Source organism: Lepus europaeus, chromosome 4 (genome assembly GCF_033115175.1).
Source record: "Lepus europaeus isolate LE1 chromosome 4, mLepTim1.pri, whole genome shotgun sequence".
Classification (NCBI taxonomy): domain Eukaryota; kingdom Metazoa; phylum Chordata; class Mammalia; order Lagomorpha; family Leporidae; genus Lepus; species Lepus europaeus.
This window is the reverse complement of record NC_084830.1, coordinates 88,008,701-88,029,728: the sequence shown is the minus strand read 5'-3', so window position 1 is coordinate 88,029,728 and position 21,028 is coordinate 88,008,701.

Below are 21,028 nucleotides of genomic sequence, written 5' to 3'. Positions count from 1 at the left end.
GTTTCTCTCTTGCACCTTTTAGGATCTTTTCTTTATGTTTCACTGTGGTGAGTTTGATTACAACATGTCGTGGTGAGGATCTCTTTTGGTCATGTTTATTAGGGGTTCTATAAGCTTCCTGTACTAAGATGCCTATGTCCTTCTCCAAACCTGGGAAATTTTCTGCTAGTATCTCACTGAAAATGCCTTCTAATCCTTTCTCCCTCTCCATGCCTTCAGGAACTCCTAGAACCCGAATGTTGGGTTTTTTAATAGTATCCTGTAGATTCCCGACAATATTTTTTAGATTTCTAATTTCTTCTTCTTTTCTTTGGTTTGCCTGTTTCCTTTCCTGTTCTCTGTCTTCTAAGTCTGATATTCTCTCTTCTGCTTCGCCCATTCTGTTTTTAAGACTCTCTAATGTGTTTGTCATTTGATCTATTGAACTCTTCATTTCATTATGATTTCTAGTCACTATCAGAGTTTCTTGTTCCACTAGTTGTTTCATTTCATTTTGATTCCTCCTTAATATTTCACTTTCACGAGAGAGATTTTCTATCTTGTCCATGAAGGATTTCTGTAGTTCAAGAATTTGTTTTTGAGAACTTCTTAATGTTCTTATCAATTTTTTGAGATCCGCTTCTTGCATTTCTTGGATCTCATCATCTTCATAATCTTGAATTGGGGTGTCTTTTTCATTTGGGGGCGTCATAGTTTCTTCCTTGTTCTTGTTAGCTTGGTTTTTGCGTTTGTTGTTTGGCATGTTGGAGATATTTGGTTTCTTCACTGTGGTGTTTTTTCTTGTTACACTATGGCTCTATATTAAGTGGACTGTCTGCTTTCAGTGGAGCCTTAGAGGCTTGAGATGAGTGTGGACTGAGAGCTGTGTTTGGTTCCTCAGGGTTGAGGGTGTGTCAAAGATGACACTCCCAGGTTAGGTGTGGTAAATCTCTCTTTCTTTTTTTGATTTAAAAGGGAAGTAATTCCGCACAGCTGAACGTAATTGGAGGTAGTTAGCAGGCAAATGATATACCCACAGGAGCCAGAGATCAGAAGCTCTTTCCCAAGGACCACACAGGGAATCTCTGCTGCCCTCAGTGTGGGCTCCAATTCTCCTGCAGTCTCCCACTGGGTTGCCAAGTTAGATGCTAATCTCCTGTTATTTCACCCCTCCCCACAGAGTCAGGTTTTTCTGCTAGGCTCAGGGCTGGTGCAGACCTGAGGTCGCCCTGCTTATGACGTATGTCCAAAATGGCGCCTGCTCTGTCTTGCTCGCCTGTGAGAGGTGAGCGGAGAGAGAGAAACTTGTGTCCGTATAAGTCACTTTTTTTTATTTTTTTTTCTCTCTCTTCTAGTTAGCCTGGTGAACTTTTCCCCGCGGAGTTTCAAGCCTCGTTCCCTCTAGCCTCCTCTTTCCGCTTGCCTGCTGGTATCTCGGGCTATGGAGGTTCGGCTCACCTCGCGTTCCAGCGCTGGTGCGTTGAGTCTGCCGCTGGTGTCCCGAACTTGGGCTCCCACGCTCTCCACGCAGGTCCACTGTGAATCACTAGTTCCGGAAGAGTTTCCTCTGCTGTTTCATCCCCTACTCTTCCTTGACCCTGCAGTATCTCCACTTATATTAAACTTTCTCTCCCCCCGGACTAAGTGTGCTTCCTGCCTATTCCGCCATCTTGCTGCCTCTCCCAAAGGTAGTTTTTTCACTTTATGTTGCTATATGGGCAAAATGTTGAAATCTTTACCTAATATATACTAAACTGATCTTCTGTATACAAAGAGAATTGAAAATGAATCTTTACATGAATGGAAGGGGAAAGGGAGCGGGAAAGGGGAGGGTTGCGGGCGGGAGGGAAGTTATGGGAGGGGGGAAGCCATTGTAACCCATAAGCTATACTTTGGAAATTTATATTCATTAAATAAAAGTTTAATTAAAAAAAAAGAGGTAAATAGCAAAAAAAAAAGAAAAAGAAAAAAAAAGAAAATGAACAGAACCTCAGGAAACTATGAGATTTCTGGATTAAAAAACAGGATATGACAGTTCATCAATACTGACAATTTTATACAGTTGTTCCAAAACAATCCATTAGCCAGTGTCCCAAAGATAAGAATAATCCCTTGTTCACTTATAGATGAAAGCTTTGGGTGACCTTATTTAGCATGAGACAGACAAGGTAGACCTAGAAATGCTGAACATGTAAAAGTTAGAGGATCTATTATTTCTTGGAAATCCATAAAAGCTTCAGGAACTAAAATCTTCATAAAATACATGGGCTTAATATTCTCATTAATGTAAAGAGAAAAACTGAATTACAGAGCTCAGTTTAAAAGCTTGGCCTGTACAATAGAAACAGGGTTCTGACCCAGAATTAATTATTTGGCAATCAGACCCTACAAACTTAGGTAGTCTGAAAAGCATTTGTTTGTTTTCCTGTCTCTGAAGGTCTGTAGAAATCTCTTCAATTCTAGGAAGGAAATTTCAGAAAGATTAAAAAAAATACTAAGTAAATCAATCCATGATATTAACACATTTGTGTATGGTATTAGTATGTGCAATAATTTTATAATTATTGCTATATTTCTGTGAATTTTGCCTGCTTTTTAAGGTATATGAAGTAGTAGATCAATTAGATTTGGGATTTTATTTGATGTTTAGAAGCATTTAAATAAGTTTACAACCCATGCTTAAGCATTTAGATAATTTCAACTGTTAACTGTGTAAGTTTTGATTTATTCATTTCAAGGGGAATGTAATAAATGGAAGGAATATTAGTAATTTATGTTCGATGCTTGAAAAAGTAACTGTTTAAATATATTATAAGTGGCCAGCATTGTGGTGTGCAGGTAGAATCACAGCCACCTGCAATGCTGTTATCCCATATGGACACCAGTTTGCATCCTGGCTGCTCCACCTTCAATCCAGCTCTCTACTAATGTGCCTGGGAAAGCAGCAGTAGACAGCCCAAGTGCTTGGGTCCCTGTACCCATGTGGGAGACCTGGAAGAAGTTTCTGGCTCTTGGCTTCAGTCTGACCTAGTCCTGGCCATTGCGGCCATTTGGGAATGGAAGTTCGCTCGCTCTCTCTTCCCCCACCCCTCATATTCCTCTCTCTCTCTCTTTGCAACTCTGCCTTTCAAATAAGTAAAATAAATTTTAAGTAAATAAAGTATAATATCAATAAAATGGACACTAAATAAAATATAAAAAACTGCTAATGTTCTTTAATATTTCAGGTGCTTTCATTCATGGAGAAGAATCCAGTCAACAAATTTTTTTAAAAAAGATTTTGCTGCAATCAGCAAACCAGGGAGCACTTGGTCCACTGCCAAAGGTGGAGGCAGAGGCAGAGGCCCTGATGTCTGGTTACTACGAGTATGTATTATCAATGATGATGTGATTGATTAATCATTAAATATGTGCAGTTATGGGGCCAACACTGTGGCATAGTGGTAAGGCCGCCGCCTGCCTGCAGTGCCAGCACCCCATGTGGGTGCCGGTTCGGGCCCTGCTGCTCCACTTCAAATTCAGCTCTCTGCTATGGCCTGGGAAAGCAGTGGAAGATGGCCCAAGTGCTTGGGCTCCTGCACCTACATCAGCGGCCTGGGAGAACTGCCTGGCTCCTGGCTTCCGATAGGCTCAGCTCCAGCTGTTTCGGCTAATTAGGGAGTAAATCAGTGGATGGAAGACCTCTCTCTGTCTCTCTCTCTCTCTCTCTCTCTCTCTCTGCCTCTCCTCTTTCTGTGTAACTCTGACTTTCAAATAATAAATAAATAATCTTTTTTTAAAATATGCAGTTTTGTGAAAACAAGATTTATGATAAGGGAGTTTAAACATAGTTTTGAACATAGGGAACAATGGGGGGTTTTGGTGTTTACATGAATAATATGTTTTCTTAGAAGCTAGAATTTTTTTTTAACTTTTATTTAATGAATATAAATTTCCAGTGTACAGCTTATGGATTACAATGGCTTCCCCACACACACAACTTCCCTCCCACCCGCAACCCTCCCCTTTCCCGCTCCCTCTCCCCTTCCATTCACATCAAGATTCATTTTCAATTCTCTTTATATACAGAAGATCAGTTTAGCACATATCAAGCAAAGATTTCAACAGTTTGCCCCCACGTAGCAACATAAAGTGAAAAAACACTGTTGGAGTACTAGTTATTAAATAACAGTGTATAGCACATTAAAGACAGAGATCCCACATGATATATTTTTTAAAAATTAATTAATTTTCTATGCCATTTCCAATTTAACACCAGGTTTTTTTTTTCATTTCCAATTCTCTTTATATACAGAAGATCGATTCAGTATATACTAAGTAAAGATTTCATCAGTTTGCACCCACACAGAAACACAAAGTGTAAAAATACGGTTTCAGTACTAGTTATAGCATCACTTCACATTGGACAACACATTAAGGACAGATCCCACATGGGGTGTAAGTACACAGTGACTCCTGTTGCTGATTTAACAATTTGACACTCCTGTTCATGGCGTCAGTAATCTCCCTAGGCTCTAGTCATGAGTTGCCAGGGCTATGGAAGCCTTTAGAGTTCGCTGACTTTGATCTTATTCCGATAGGGTCATAGTCAAAGTGGAAGTTCTCTCCTCCCTTCAGAGAAAGGTACCTCAGAAGCTAGAATTAAGAAAGCAATCAGGGGGCCAGCATCGTGGCACACTAGGTTAATCCTCTGCCTGCAGCGCCGGCATCCCATATGGGTGCCGGTTCTAGTCATGGTTGCTCCTTTTCCGGTCCAGCTCTCTGCTGTGGATTGTGGGGGTGGGGAGATGCTGGTGGAAGATGGCCCAGGTCCATGGGCCCCTGCACCCTTGTGGGAGACCGGGGGAGGCACCTGGCTCCTGGCTTCAGATCAGCATAGCTCCTGCTGTTGAGGCCATTTGGAGAGTGAACCAACGGAAGGAAGACCTTTCTCTCTCACTGTCTGTAACTCCACCTGTCAAATAAATTAAAAAAAAAATCTTAAAAAAAAAAAAGAAAGCAATCAGAATGTGGAGGAACTTGAGCAGGACTAATGATTAACAGGGACGAAGGTCCCACTCCGTGTTTACTGGGCCCACAGCATTTCCTTCGCTGCTTCGGTATTATCTCAACTGATCTTTGCCGTTGTTAACATAGCTTGACTGATCACCTTTGCAATCCTGCCAAGCATGCCTTCAGTAGAAATCAGGCCATGCGGTGGTCCCTGACAAGACTTATTGCAAAAGGAAGGGTTACAGTCAGAGAAAAAAAAAGGGGGGGAGAGAAACTTCTGTTTGCTGGTTCACCCCCCAAAACAACTACAAAGGCCAGCGTGGGGCCAGGCCAAAGTCAGGAGCCTGGAACTCCATCTGGGACTCTCATGGGGGTGGCAGAAAGCACTTGGGCCAGCTTCTGCTGCTTTCCCAGGAGTATTAGCAGGGAACTGGATGGGATTGGAGCAGCTGGGATGCACAGGGGATGCTGGGGTCACAACACCAGCCCCAGTATTTTTGTTATGAAGTTCTATAGCAAATGTGGACAAAACACAGGAGGAAATGGCTATTTCTTGCAGATTTCATATTACCATATTGCATAGTACTCAAATTCCAACTTAAGAGAGTTCTTCCTTTTGTGTTCCAAGTTGCATTTTCAGGAAATCAGATTTAATCCTATTCAGACAAGAGTGCTAATATAATACTGTCTCAGCAACTAGTGCTGCAGTTCAAGGGAAAATTTCATTTTTGCATTCTTGGCTGAGATTCATGCCCTACAAGTAACATGTTTGATGTTCAATCATTTTTCTTCTGAATGGTCATATCTAACCTCATCTGCTAGGCTGGCAAAGAGCCAACACATAAGGCAATGACCAGGTTCCAGTGAAAATAAATACCAAAACAAGAAGGCCAAAACGAGATTTCCTTCACACTGAGTGTACATGTTATTTCTCCCGACACTTATCTTTTATTCTCATAGATCTTTTACTTTTATTTACCAGTTTGCAGAATAATGAATTGGTTAGTGCCCTCAAACCCTGAAAAGCCAGAACTTTTTTTAGTTTCATAAACTTACAAGTTTAAAGATAACCTAGACATATATTAATTTATTATAATCATTATTCTTTTGACTGTCAAATTGCCCTTTTTAAGTTTTTTTAAAGATCTGTATTTATTTGAGAGGTAGAGTTACAGACAGAGAGACGGAAAGACAGAGAAAGGTATTCCATCCGCTGGTTCACTCCCCAGATGGCCACAATGGCCAGAGCTGAGACTATCTGAAGCCAGGAGCCAGAAGCTTCTCCCAGGTCTCCCATGCAGGTACAGGGGCCCAAGCATTTGAGCCATCTCCCACTGCTTTCCCAGGCCATCATAGAGAGCTGGATCAGAAGAGGAGCAGCTGGGACTTGAACTGGCGCCCTCATGGGATGCTGGTGCAGCAGGTGGGGGCTTAGCCTACTACGCCACTGTGCCACACCCACCTTGCACTTTTTACATTTTTTATTTGTTTATTTATTTACTTACATGTTTGAGAGACAGAAAGATAGAGAGGGACAGATAGAAAGAGAAGGCTCTGGAGCCAGCACTGTGGCATAGCAGGTAAAGCTGCCACCTGCAGTGCTGGCATCCCATATGGGTGCTGGTTCGAGACCCAGTTGCTCCTCTTCTGATCCAGCTCTCTGCTATGGCCTGGGAAAGCAGTAAAAGATGGCCCAAGTCCTTGGGCCCCTACACCCGCATGGGAGACCCTGAAGAAGCTCCTGCCTTCTGGCTTTGGATTGGCGCAGCTCTGCCATTTCGACCAATTGGCGAGCGAACCAGCAGATGGAAGACCTCTCTCTCTCTCTCTCTCTCTCTCTGCCTCTCCTTTTCTCTCTGTGTAACTCATGTCTTTCTGTGTAACTCTTTCAAATAAAATAAATCTATCTTCAAAAAAAAAAAAAAAGAAGGAAAGAGAAGGCTCTGATCTGTTGGTTCACTCCCCAAAGGCCTGCAATTGAAAGCTGGACGCCTGTACTCAGGACAGGTCTCCCGCTGGGGTAGCCAGAGCCCAACTACTTGGGCCATCACCTGCTGCCTTCCCGATTGTGCTCTAGCAGGAAGTTGGAATTGGAACCAGCACCAGGCATCAAAGCCAGGTACTCATATGTGGGACGTGGGCATCTAAACTGCCAAAGGCCTGCCCTGCCCTTTGTTGGTAGATGTTTCCTGTATCCTTTAGAGATGACCTTCATAACTGTTTAAATTGAGTTAAAACATACTTAGCATAAGAGTTGCCATTCTAAGTCTTTGAATGTACAGCTGAGTAGTGTTAAGTACACCCATATAGTTACATTTAACATTAGTCCTCCAGATTTTTTTCATCTACCAAAACTGAAACTCTGTACCATTAAATAACTTTCCACTACTCCTCTCCCCTAATCTTTGGCAAGCATCCCTCTGCACTCTATCTACGTGGATCTAACTACCCAGGTATCTGGTATAAGTGGAATTATACAGAATTCCTTGCTTTGCAACTGGCTTATTTTATTTAATGTGATGTCCTCAAGGTTTATCTATGGTATAGTATGTGCCAGAATTTCCTTCTTCCTTTTTAATTTTTAAAAATTTTTAATTGCTTCTAGATTCAGTGTGCTTTTTAGACACAATTCTAAGAACATAATGATATTCCCTTCCTCCATCTCATACCCACCCTCCTCCCCTTTCCTTATCCTTTTCTTTCTGTCTTTTCTTTTTTGACTTTTTGAGATACCATATTTTAAATTTACATTACAGTAAAAAGTTTAATACCTCACCAAATAAGAAATTTAATAAGTAAAAATCAAAAAGACCCTAGTTTAGTGAGAATATAGACAATGTGCTTCATTCTTTTGATGTGATTTATGACATTTATAGATTTGTGAATGTTGAACCACCCTTGCATTTCTGAGATAAATTCCACTTGATTATGTTGTATGATTTTTTTGACATAGTTTTGATTTAACTTGTTAGTGTTTTGTTGAAAATCTTTGCATTCATTAATCTTTTGCATGTTCATTAAGAATATCAGTCTATAGAGCCTAGGGAGATTACTGATGCCATAAACAAGGGTGTCAAATTGTTAAGTCAGCAATAGTAGTCACTGTGTACTTATGTCTCATGTGGGATCTGTCCTTAATGTGTTGTCCAATGTGAAGTAATGCTATAACTAGTACTGTGCAAACTGATGAAATCTTTACTTAGTATATACTGAATTGATCTTCTGTATATAAAGATAATTGAAAATGAAAAAAAAAAACCTTGGTTTTAAATTGGAAATTGCATAGAAAATTAATCAATTCTTAAAAAATATCATGTAGGATCTCTGTCCTTAATGTGCTGTACATTGTGATTTAATGCTATCACTAGTACTCCAACAGTATTTTTCACTTTATGTTGCTATGTGGGGGCAAACTGTTGAAATCTTTACTTAATATATACTAAACTGATCTTCTGTATATAAAGAGAATTGAAAATGAATCTTGATGTGAATGGAAGGGGAGAGGGAGCGGGAAAGGGGAGGGTTGCGGGTGGGAGGGAAGTTATGGGGCGGGAGGAAAGCCATTGTAATCCATAAGCTGTACACTGGAAATTTATATTCATTAAATAAAAGTTTTTAAAAAATTTGGATATGTAAGATCAAACAGGTAAATGAAAACCAAAATAGCCAGTCACTTAACTATCATGACTTCAACAACAGACTGTTGTAAAACATAATAATCAGTGAAGTATCAACTAAGCAATTAACACATTCAGGTGCTTTGTCACTTCCTCAATTGAGACTGAACCCTAGTGGCTATCATGGATAAAGTGAAATTCTCCAAGAATTAAATTGAATTATCAAAGTAATTAAACAATAGTAAATACAACTTTTACCTAAAATGAGAATTTTTTTAAGATTTCTAAATTCTGGCTGGTGCCATGGCTCACTAGGCTAATCCTCCACCTGCGGTGCCAGCACCCCAGGTTCTAGTCCCAGTTGGGGCACCAGATTCTGTCCCGGTTGCTCCTCTTCTAGTCCAGCTCTCTGCTGTGGCCCGAGAAGGCAGTGGAGGATGGCCCAAGTGCTTGGACCCTGCACCCGCATGGGAGACCAGGAGAAGCACCTGGCTTTGGATTGGCACAGTGCGCCGGCTGTGGTGGCCATTTGGGGGGTGAACCAACAGAAGGAAGACCTTTCTCTCTGTCTCTCTCTCTCTGTCTAACTCTGCCTGTCAAAAAAAAGATTTCTAAATTCTGGTATTGGTAATGTGTAGAGCAGCACACTCTTACAGTGTGCTGTTGATAGTATGAATAAAATCAGCTTCTCTTGGCGTATTGGCAATACGCAATCCTTTTTTTATTTTTTAAATTTTCTTGGCCTATTTGAGAGGCAGAGCAACACACAGAAAGACAGAGGGAGAGAAATAGAGAAGGAGAAAACTCCTTTCTGCTGGTTTATTTGCCAAATAAAAGCAATGGCTAAAGCCAGAGTAGGAAATGCAATCCTATCAGGAGCCCAATCACTGCTACCTCTCAGGGTCTATGTTGGCAGGAAGCTACAGTTAAGAGCATCTAGTCACAAGGACACATTGCTTCATTAGTCATCAAATGGGCTGATCATGACCTTTCGAAAGAAAAAAGCAACCAAGAAGTCAAAAGACAACTATTATCCAAAATTAAAAAGTAACAGGTGTTAGAATGTGCAGAAATCATAAACTTTGTTCATTGTTAGTGACAAAGTAAAATACAACCACTGTGGAATACAACATGATAATTTCCTCAAAAATAAACACATTTGTCTTATCCTTCAGCATTTCCCACTCAAAATATATAACCAAAATAATTGAATGCAGAGACTTGAATATATATTTGTATACCTATGTTTATAGCAGCTTTATATACAGTAATCAAAAGTGTAAACCCACGGGGCCAGCGCGGAGGCACAGTGGGTTAACGCCATGGCCTAAAGTGCTGGCATCCCATATGGGCACCGGTTTGGGATCCGGCTGCTCCGCTTCCAATCCAGCTCTCTGCAATGGCATGGGAAGGCAGTAGAAGATGGCCCAAGTCCTTGGGCCCCCTGCACCCGCATGGGAGACCCAGAAGAAACTCTTGGTTCCTGGCTTCAGATTGGCGCAGCTCCACTCATTTCAGCCAATTGGGGAGTGAACCATTGGATGGAAGACCTCTCTCTCTCTCTCTCTCTCTCTCTCTCTCTCTCTCTCTCTCTCCCTGCCTCTCCTCTCTCCGTGTAACTCTGACTTTCAAATAAATAATAAATAAATCTGAAAAAAAGAAAAAAAAGTGTAAGCCCAAAGTCCATTAACAAGTAAGCGGATAAGCAAAATGTGGTACTCATACACACATGTACACACACACACATACAATGGAATTTTACTCAGTCTTACAGAGCAATGAGATTCTGATGCATGCCACACCAGGAATAAACTTTAAGGTTTTAAAAAAAAATCTGCCTCATTAGATAAATCAGACACAAAATATAGAGGTTGAATGATTCTGCCTATAGGAGGTATCTGGATTAGTCAAATTCATAGAGACAGAAAACAGAATAGGGTGCAGTGGGGATAAGGGGAGAGAAGAGCATGGAATTAGTGTTGGATGCATACAGCACTTCCCTTTGGGATGATGGAGACATCTGGAGACAACAATGTGAATGTACTGATTACTACTGAACTGTACACTGGTGGTTAAAATGTCAATTTTATGTTATGTGTATTTTACTACAATAAAAAATAAACTCTAAGTCATAGGATACACCATTTAGCAACCATCACAGTAATAATGGGTTCAGGCAAGAATTATCATTTATGCTAATACTAGCAGGTAAAAGTTTGATGTAAAACAAAAAATTTACAGTATTTCCAAGGAACTATATACAAGGTATCTACTAATTATAAAGGACAAATAGTTTAGAGCAGAGAATCCAGGCAGACACCCCCTTAACTAAGTGACGGGAGAGACTGACCTTCTGTCCCTCCTGATGTTACATTGAGAACACAACAGCAATGCACATCAGCAATCTTCCTACCAAAAAGGCATAACCTGAATCCAACTATGAAGAACTCTCAGAATAAAAAACACAATCTCAAAATAGATTTACCATATGACCAGTCATAGGAAACAGAATCAGCGTATGAAAGAGTTATCTGTACCCTCATGGAATAGTACTCAGCTGAAAAAAAAAATGAAATCTTGTCTTTTTATACTTTCTGAAATAAGCCAGTCCCAAAATGACAAATACCATATGTTCTTCCTGGTCTGTGGTAACTAATAGAGCACCTAAAAGGTAATCTCTAGATGTTAAATTGACACTTTGAGATGAGATGACTTTAAATAGCCCTTGTCTCAACTGTTGAGGAACAACTTTTTTAATACTATTTGTTGAACTCTTTACTTAGTATAGAGTTAATCTTATGTGTATAAAGTAAACTGAAAATAGATCTTAGTGAAAAATAAGAATAGAAATAGGAGAGGGTGGAGGAAGAAGTGTGGGAGTGCAGGTGGAAGGGTAAGGTAGGGTGGGAAAAACCACTATGTTCCTAAATTTATACATATGAAATACATGAAGTTCGTATAAGGAAAAGGTTTCTGGGAGAAAATATTTTAAAAATTATCTGGCAGGAATAAAGATGGAAAGGCTTAAACTAAAAAAAAAAAATCTTGTCTTTTGCAACAAAATGGATGCATCTGGAAACCATTATGCTTTAGCAAAATAAGCTGTATCATATGTTTTCTTTGTGGTAGCTAACATACATACAGAGTACAAAAAAAAACAATGCATATGAGCAAAAAAAAAAAAGAAAAAATCAGTAATGTAAGAAACAAAAACCCTGATTCAACCAACTTATAACAATAAGGAAGATTCCTTCTCTTTGTGAGTAAGGTGGCTGCAGATTTAACTAACTCAGTATTTCTCCCTGTTTTTTCACTCTGCTCATCCTAGCTTACCAGTTTAGCTCCACTGTGGTTGCAAGACAGTGCCTGTGCTATGTACCAAACACAACAATGAGCAGCAGAGATGAGGACTTATTTTTACTATTGTCACTTTCATCAGTGATGAAAACTACCTAGAAGACTCTGACATAGTGATCCTCTAGGTCTTTGGCCAAAACAGTTCACATGCCAACCCCTGAGAAAGTCACTAAGAAACAGAAGGGCAGACATTGCCTTAGGAACTCCCTAAGGGCCACAGGGAGAAGGGTGTACACCCAAACCAATGTGTAACTCTTTGGCAAGGAAGAAACAGAATGGCTGATGTGCAAAAGACCTCATCTCAAGGCCACCTGCAACACACTGTGAGATGATTCATTCTCAAGGTCATTGTCAGACCCAGTGCCACAGTGTGGGGAGGGCCGGTGAGAACCTGGTAAAATGCATCTGGAGGTCAAGAGACAGCAGCAGCAAAGACACATGAAGGCTGCAGGAGTAGCAGCAACCTGAAAATAAGGGTTTTTTGTAAAAAAAAAATGATTTATTTATTTGAAAATTAGAGTGAAAGAGAAGGAGGAAGGGCAGGGGAGAGAAAGATATCTTCCATTTGCTGGTTCACTCCCCAAATGGCCACAATGAGTAGAGCTCCAAGCTGAAGCCAGAAGCTGTGAACTCCATCTGAGTCTCCTCCATGGAGAGCAGGGGCACAGATACTTGGGCCATCTTCCACTGCTTTCAGAGGTACATTGGCAGGGAGCTGAATCAGGAACAGAGCAGCCAGAACTTGAACCAGCACTCCCAACAGGGGATGCTGACAGTGTGGCTTTAACCCACTGCACCACAATGCTGGCCCTGAAACTAATTTTTTGTTTTAGTTTTGCTTTTTCTTCAGATGATGATAATGGCTTAAAAGTGCCAAAAAGCATAGCAATGTGAAGTGCACAGAGAATCTTGTAACCCATACTTTTTTGTTAAAACAAGCATCTTTAACATTATTAAATAGGAAAGCAGGATGACAGAATACATGTTCAAACAATAGGACCAGGATAGATCAGGTAAAATGAAGATTTTCCAGAAGAAAATGGTAGAATGTGCTTTTTATTAGTGTTATCTTTTTTTAACACTACTTTTTTTAAAGATTTATTTATTTATTAAAGAGTTACACAGAGAGAAAGAGAGGCAGAGAGAGGGAGATCTTCCATCCTCTGGTTCACTCCCCAGCTGGCTGCAACAGCAGGAGCTGCGCTGATCCAAAGCCAGGAACTTCTTCTGGGTCTCCCATGTGGGTGCAGGAGCCCAAGGACTTGGGCCATCTTCTACTGCTTTCCTAGGACATAACAGAGAGCTGGATCAGAAGTGGAACAGCCAGGACTCGAACCAGCACCCATATGGCATGCCAGCATTGCAGGTGGTGGCTTTACCCATTAAGCCACAGCACCAGCCTCATAACACTCCTTTAGATTTACAACTCCTCTGTCTTGTCTGTGCTTCATCACCTGCAGGCTCAAGAATCTCAAGCAATAGCATGGTTGCCTAAACTTAAGGTCAATTAGTCTTTATCAACCTTGACAAACCACAGCTGTTTCCTGTCTTACTTATTTCCAAAAGTCATCCCACATGGGTATCACAAAACCTATTTAATTGTATTCTGGAACACTTAACAGATCGTTCTTTAGAGCATTTCATCCTGGAAGTACCAATCAATAAAAATGAACAATTCCTACATTTAATTTGCAGAAAATTCAATACAAGACATTTTACAAAAAGAATCTTTTTGTTATATTTACCTTCTAGGCTTACTGTAGTCCTTAGCGTTGATCTTTAGGGAAATCAGATTCCTTTGATTTATCAATAGAGCAAAGCATTTTTAAACTGATTCTAATTTACTACCTAGAAGGACTTGTTGCTGAAGATTTAAATACACTAGTGCATTTCTATGAATCAATTTAAGTTGATTTCTTAAAAAAAATTTTTATTTAAGTTTTAGGTTTTTGAGGGGCAGGAAGAGATACAGATCTTCCATCTGCTGATTTCACTCCCTAAATGTCTGCAACAGTCAGGACTGGGCCAAGCTGAAGCCAGGAACCTGGAATTCAAACTGGTCTCCCACATGAGTGGTAGGGACCCAACTACCTGTGCAAGCATTTCCTGTCCTCAAGAGTGCATTAGAAGGGTGCTGGATCAGAAGAGGAGGAGCTGGGACTTGAACCAGCACTCCAATATGGGTTGCATGTATCCAAAGTGGCATCTATTCACTGCATCAAACACCCACCCCTTGAACTACTTTTTTAGATGACTTTAGTCAAAAGATTTTTATCACAAAAAAACACCACAGGGATGGGCATTTAGCCTAGCTGTTAGGCACTGGTTAAGGTGCCCAGGATCCACATCAGAGTGCCTGGATTGGATTTCCAGCTCCAGCTCCTGATCCCAGTTTCCAGCTAGCAGCTGGTAATGGCTCAAGTAACTGGGTTCCTGCCTCCCATGTGGGAGACCTGGATTAAGTTCATGGGCTAGCCCTGGCCATTTCAGGCATCTGAGAAGGGAACCAGCAGATGGTTTCTACCCTCCTCTCCCCCTCTCACACTCTTTCTTGAGATCTGCCTCTCAAACAAGGAATGCATTCTTTTAAAAACATTTTAGTCCTTTCATACCCTTTAATTTATTCATCTATTCAACAACTATTTATAACTCGACAAGAGTTCTAGAAGGAACCAAGGACACAGTATTGAGTCAGTGGCACAAATCATTGCTAATACTAATATTAACAATATAGCAAGTATCCAATATGTATGTCAGGCACTGTGCCAGGTCAGTTACATCTGTTTTTTACCTGACTATCATGTCCAGGGGTTAATATTACCATCAATTCCAATTCCCAGACCAGGAAACTGGCACTTACTGAGGTAATGTGAGTAGCCAAACAATCACAGTTAAGAAATCGGAAAGGAAAGAGGCAAGATTCAAGCCCGGTCTGGCTGTCTCCAGAACCCAAGCTGTTAACTACATGCTACAGTACTGCTGGAAGATAATGGGTGTTAAGAAATCACAGTGTAGGCCAGCGCCGTGGCTCAACAGGCTAATCCTCCGCCTTGCGGCGCCGGCACACCGGGTTCTAGTCCCAGTCGGGGCACCAGATTCTGTCCCGGTTGCCCCTCTTCCAGGCCAGCTCTCTGCTGTGGCCCGGGAGTGCAGTGGAGGATGGCTCAAGTGCTTGGGCCCTGCACCCGCATGGGAGACCAGGAGAAGCACCTGGCTCCTGCCTTTGGAACAGCGCGGTGCGCCGGCTGCAGTGCTCTGGCCTTGGCGGCCACTGGAGGGTGAACCAACGGTAAAGGAAGACCTTTCTCTCTGTCTCTCTCTCACTGTCCACTCTGCCTGTCAAAAAAAAAAAAAAGAAAGAAAAGAAATCACAGTGTGAAGGACCGGCACTGTGGCGCAGTGGATTAAAGCCCCAGCCTGCAGCGCCGGTATTCCTTATGAGCGCCAGTCCCATATGGACTCATCCTGGCTGCTCCTCTTCCGACCCAGATCTCTGCTATGGCCTGAGAAAGGAATGGAGACATGGCCCAAGTCCTTGGGCCCCTGCACCCATGTGGAGAGACCTGGAAGAAGCTCCTGGCTTCGGATCAACTCAGCTCTGGCCGTTGCGGTTATTTGGGGAGTGAATGGAAGACCTCTCTCCCTCTGACTCTGTCTCTCTCTGTAACTCTGTCTTTCAAATAAATAAAATAATTCTTAAAAAAAAAAAAGAAAGAAAAAAAAGAAATCACAGTGTGATAAACAAAATGCAAAGGAGGGCAAACAAGACCATTCATTTCAGCTAAACAGGAGTTAGCCAAGGAAACCTGGAGGGCCTGTGGGGACTGTGCAGCTAAGCAGAGGAAAGTTAGGTGCAAGGTGTACAGAGAACCTCAAGGAAAGTAACGCGTGTGGCTAAATCTTAGTGGTGGAAAGAAGATGAAAAGGAATGCTAAGTCCCAGCCTTACTTAAAACTTTGTTAACAACACAGAACTTTCTCCTAAATGCAAAGATCATTGTACCACCTGAACACACAGCATTTCTATGTTCCATTTTCTTGCATTTTTTGCAGTTTTAATTGAATATATCAATTTTTAACTATGAATTGTAGAGGAGTAAAATAGTTTTCTTCTTTTAACATACAGATGCCCTCAACTTCCAATGGGAATATGTCCTAATATATCCACTATAAGTTGAAAACATCCTAAGTGGGGAAACATTGACTCCACCTAACCGACCGCATGCTTTAGCTGAGCAGCACAGCGCACTGTGGAGCAGGGGCTGGACCCCTCTGACTGCAGAGCTGACTGGGAGCTGCGCTTGCTGCTGCTACTCAGCATGTCCCGCAGGATTAGGTTGTGCAGTACTAGCCCCAGAGAAGATTCAAGTTCAACATTCCAAGTATGATAAATGGGCATCACTTTCACATCACTGTAAAGTCCAATTATTACTAAGTTGAAACATCATAAGTCTGGGACCGTCAACAATAAATTAAATAGAGACACAACTTGGGTTACTGGATTCTTTTTTGGTCAAAATGCCCTTAACCACTAATTCCACTTCTTGGTTAGGGTCCTTTGTTGTGAAATTATGTCATGATGGGATTTACAGTAGAATTTAACTAGAAAGAAATTAGCATTTCCAGCCACTTAAAAGGCATAGAACTTGGGGCCAGTGCTGTGGTGCAGCAGGTTAAACCCCCGGCCTGCAGCGCTGACATCCCGTATGGAGTCCTGGATGCTCTACTTCCAATCCCACTCCCTGCTAATGTGCCTGGAAAAGCAGCAGAAGATTGCCCAAGTCCTTGGGGCCCTGCACCCATGTGGGAGACCTAGAAGAAGCTCCTGGCTCCTGGCTTCAGGTGGGCTCAGCTCTGGCTGTTGCGACCATTTAGGGAGTAAACCAGTGGATGGAAGACCTCTCTCTATATGTGTGACTCTACTTCTCTCTGTAACTCTGCCTTTCAAAATAATAAAATAAATCTTTTTTTAAAGGCATAGAACTTAACAAATGTGGATAAACCCCACTTCACATCACACTTTCCCACCTGGTCAGCAGGTGGGGCCTGGCTCCTGGCAGTGACACTCAGACCAAACTCTGTCCACTTTTTCAGTTCAAAAATTGTGCTTCCACTTCAAGAAGTAGCTCTTTGAAGGAACCAGTTTCTAATAGAGACCTGTTGCTCAAAATGAAAAGTAGAATACAGATAGAGGTGTGAATTTTCACACCTAATAAAGATCAGCACATGGAGAACATTTGTAGCGACTGTATGGGAATTTGCATCCTTCCCAGGTATCTTAACTTTGTGCCAAGAACGGTGGTTCTTGAATGCACTAGAGTAGTCACTCTGCAGTATTTTCAGATTTTTTTTCTCAAGTTTTGTTTTGGAGCTAAGATATTGTTTACTCATTAAAAAAAAAAAGAACCGTGCCCTGATCACTTAAAATATAAGTATGCTGGGGTAGGGGAAGTTGAGGGACCACATAAAAACAAACCATGACACCTTCAATGCTGTATGGACACCGTCACTATATTGGCCAGTTGTACATGGTGAACATATACTGAGTAACAATGGAGCAGGCTGTGCTGATTAAAAACGTATACAACAAATCTCAGTATGTGACTTAGGACGTTTGTCTATTTGGGACATAAAACCTTAAATAACAGTGGCTTCAAAACATTAGAAGCTGAGTCTAGTGTTGTGGCACAGCTCGTTAAGCTGCTGCTTAAGACTCTGGCATCCAGTATCAGACTGATGGTTTGAATCCCAGTACCTGTGTACCTGTGTACCTGGGAAAGCAATGGAAGATGGCCTCAAATACTTGGGACCCTGCCACCCACATGGAGACAGGAGTCTCCTGGAGTTCCTGTAAGATTATTCTGGGGGCCAGTATTGTGGCCAGTGGGTTAAGCCACCACTTGACATGCTAGCATCCCATATGAGTGCTGGTTCATGTCCTAGCTGTTCCACTTCTGATCCTGCTCCCTGCTAATGCACGTAGAAAGCATTGGAAGATGCCCTTGCATCCATGTGGGAGACCCAGACAGAGTTCCAGGCTCCTGGCTTCAGTCCAGCCCAGCCCGGCCATTGTGGAGTCATTGTGGCCATTTGGGGAAGTCAATCAGTGGATGGAAGATTCTCTCTCTCTCTCTCTCTCTCTATCTATCTTCCCCTTAACTCTGCCTTTTATGAACCAATCTTTAAAAAATTATTCTGTTGAAAAAAATTTTAATTCATGTAGTTTTTCCATAATATGCATTTTTCATGAATGTTTTGAAGACCCCTCATATGCACATATTCCAATTTTTTTTTGCACTAAAAAGTTTCCTTCTTAATTTCATTTTCCATGAAATTTTTGAAGTGTCCTGTGTAAAGAAAGCACCATAGCACTGAAAAGGTTTAGATTCTAGTAATGAAGCTAAGATCAAAATAAGAAAACAGAGAGCAGCACAAGCTGATGTGATATTTAATTAAATTATGCGACAATGGTACAAGTGCGAGAACTCAAAGTCCCAAAGGGCTTGTGTAGTCTTAATTTTGTAAAAATGAATGCATTTTCAATATGAGATGCCTAAGAATTCTGTTGTTGTGAGCAGAGTTAAATTTCTCAAAAGACTCATTACTCTTCATTTAATGCTTCAGTTTAAACTTTTCAAATAAAGAAAGAAATATTGGAATGATATAATTACTGAGAGAAAGCATATATAGTAAATAGATGACACTTAGGTTATCCTGTGTGAATATGCTAAACTGCTTTAGCTTCCCAATAAGCAAAGGATAAGCACTGAAAATGCACAAATTTGTGGGGACTCCTTAGCTGTTGCTCTCCCCACGGAACTGCCTGTCCCTAATCCAGACAACCAGCTGAGCCATTTTAGTATGACTAAAACCACAACTTTCTCCCTGCCTCTGAACTCCGTACCAGAAGCATGTCTTTATACCTTCTTCCTGTCCAGGTTTATACGTTTATAACATCAAAATAGTGTGTCCTGGAAGGTTAGATTTCTCAGGAATCTCTCTGCTTTTCCCTGTATTTTGAGAATGGATGGGAGATGGAATTGAGCTTCATGCAGTCCATTCAGTAGTGGGCCAGATTAAGTTCACTGAGAGTTGTTGGCTTAAAATCCATCTCTGCTTTTGGCTCATATATGTCTGAATTGTTTGTAGATATAGCTGTGGACAACAATTATGTAAGTACATTTTTAGAAAAATTATTTTTTTCATAACTTTAAAATTGGACTGTGGTATTTCTTAATAAGGAAATACGTCCAACATTCCTAAATAGTTGATGAGACTCATTCAGAAAATTAATGAGCATACGCTTGCTTGTTCCTCATAAAACCTGTTCTATGGAAGCTTGTGGCTATGATTTGGACATTAGCTGGGTATTCCCCGAAGTCTCATTTGCTGAAGGCTTCGTTCCCAAAGTCTTACGTCAATGGTCAATGGATTAACCAGGAGCGTCACCTATGGCCTTCCTAGACCAAGCAGGATTGGAATCAGAGACAGCACTGGGAGAGGCAGGAGACTCATGGGCTTTTGCAGAGATCTGCTCTTTGCTAACAAGTCATTTAATCTCTTGGAGTATTCAGGTTTCCTCCACGTCTATATAACACTGAAGGTGAGGATTCAAAAGCGTGAAACAAAAATCATTAGCACTGAGAAAATATGTAAGGGGTCTTCAGGAAGTTTCTGAGACTTGTGTATTATGAAAAGACTGTACCTGAATTCCAAAATTCTATTTGTGCCAGAATAAATTTATCTTTTAATTCTACTTTTTAATGAGCTTCATTTCATCTTTTTTTTTACTTATTTATTTGAAAGGCAGACTGATGGAAAGAGAGGGAGAGATAGAGAAAACCGTTCTTCTGTTCTACTGGTTCACTTCTGAAAGGGCCGCCATTGTTGGGATTGGGCCAAGAGGAAGCCAGGAGCCTGGAACTCCACCCAGGTCTCCCATGTGAGTGGCAGAATTTCAAGTATTTGGGTCTTCTGCTGTTTTACCAGGTGTGTTAGCAAGGAGCTGGATTGGAAGCAGGCGCTTCCAATCAATTTTTTAAATTTTTCAAATAGATAATGTTTTGGACTTTTTAGGTCATACAATCTGTTTCAACTGCTGAGTTCTGCCAGTGTAGAGTAAAATCAGCCATAGAAAATACATAAACAAATGAGCATGACCCTGTCTCAGTAAAACTATATTTGTGGAAACTGACATTTGAATTTCATGTGCCACAAACTATTATTCTTCTTCCAGCCTTTTCCCCAAACATAAAAATATACAGATTGGGGCCAGCCTGCGTCACTTGCATCCCATACTTGCACTTGTTTGTGTCCTGGCTGCTCCTCTTCCAATCTAGCTCTCTTTTTATGGCCTGGGAAAGCAGTGGAAGATAGTCCAAGTGCTTTAGTCCCTGCACCCCTGCAGGAGACCTGGAGGAAGCTCCTGGCACCTGGCTTCAGATCAGCCCACCTCCAGCCGTTGTGGCCATTTGGAGAGTGAACCAGCAGATGGAAGACTTCTCTCTGTCTCTGCCTCTGCCTTTCTGTAAATCTGCCTTTCAAATGAATAGTAAATAGATATTTTTTAAAAGTCTGCTGCTTAATTTTCAATTGTAGTTTTTCTTTTTTGTTTGTTTCAGTTGATTTCTAGCTTGTTCACTGTGGTCAATGAACATCCTTAAATGATTTCAATCAGTTAAAATTTGTTTTATGATGTAGCATGTGACCAATATTTGGCAAATATTTCATTGCTGCTTATAAAGAATTTTAACTCTTTTTAGGTCTTGATTTATGCATGTCGTTTAGACCAATTTTGTTACATGTACTTTCCAAATTTCCTATACCTATTAGTGGATGTGTTTACCTCTCCACATTTGCTTTATATATTGGGAAACTGTGTTTCTAAGTGCATGTACGTTGAGAATGTATACCTTCCTGATGAATTGATCCTTTCATCATCATTAAATATCACTTGTTAACTCCAGTTATATTCCTTTCCTGAAACCAACTTTGCTGATGGTATAGCTGAACCAGTTTTCTTTTGGTTGGTGTTTGTTCTTTTACCCATTCTTTAACATCCAGCTATTCTTCATTCTTATGCTT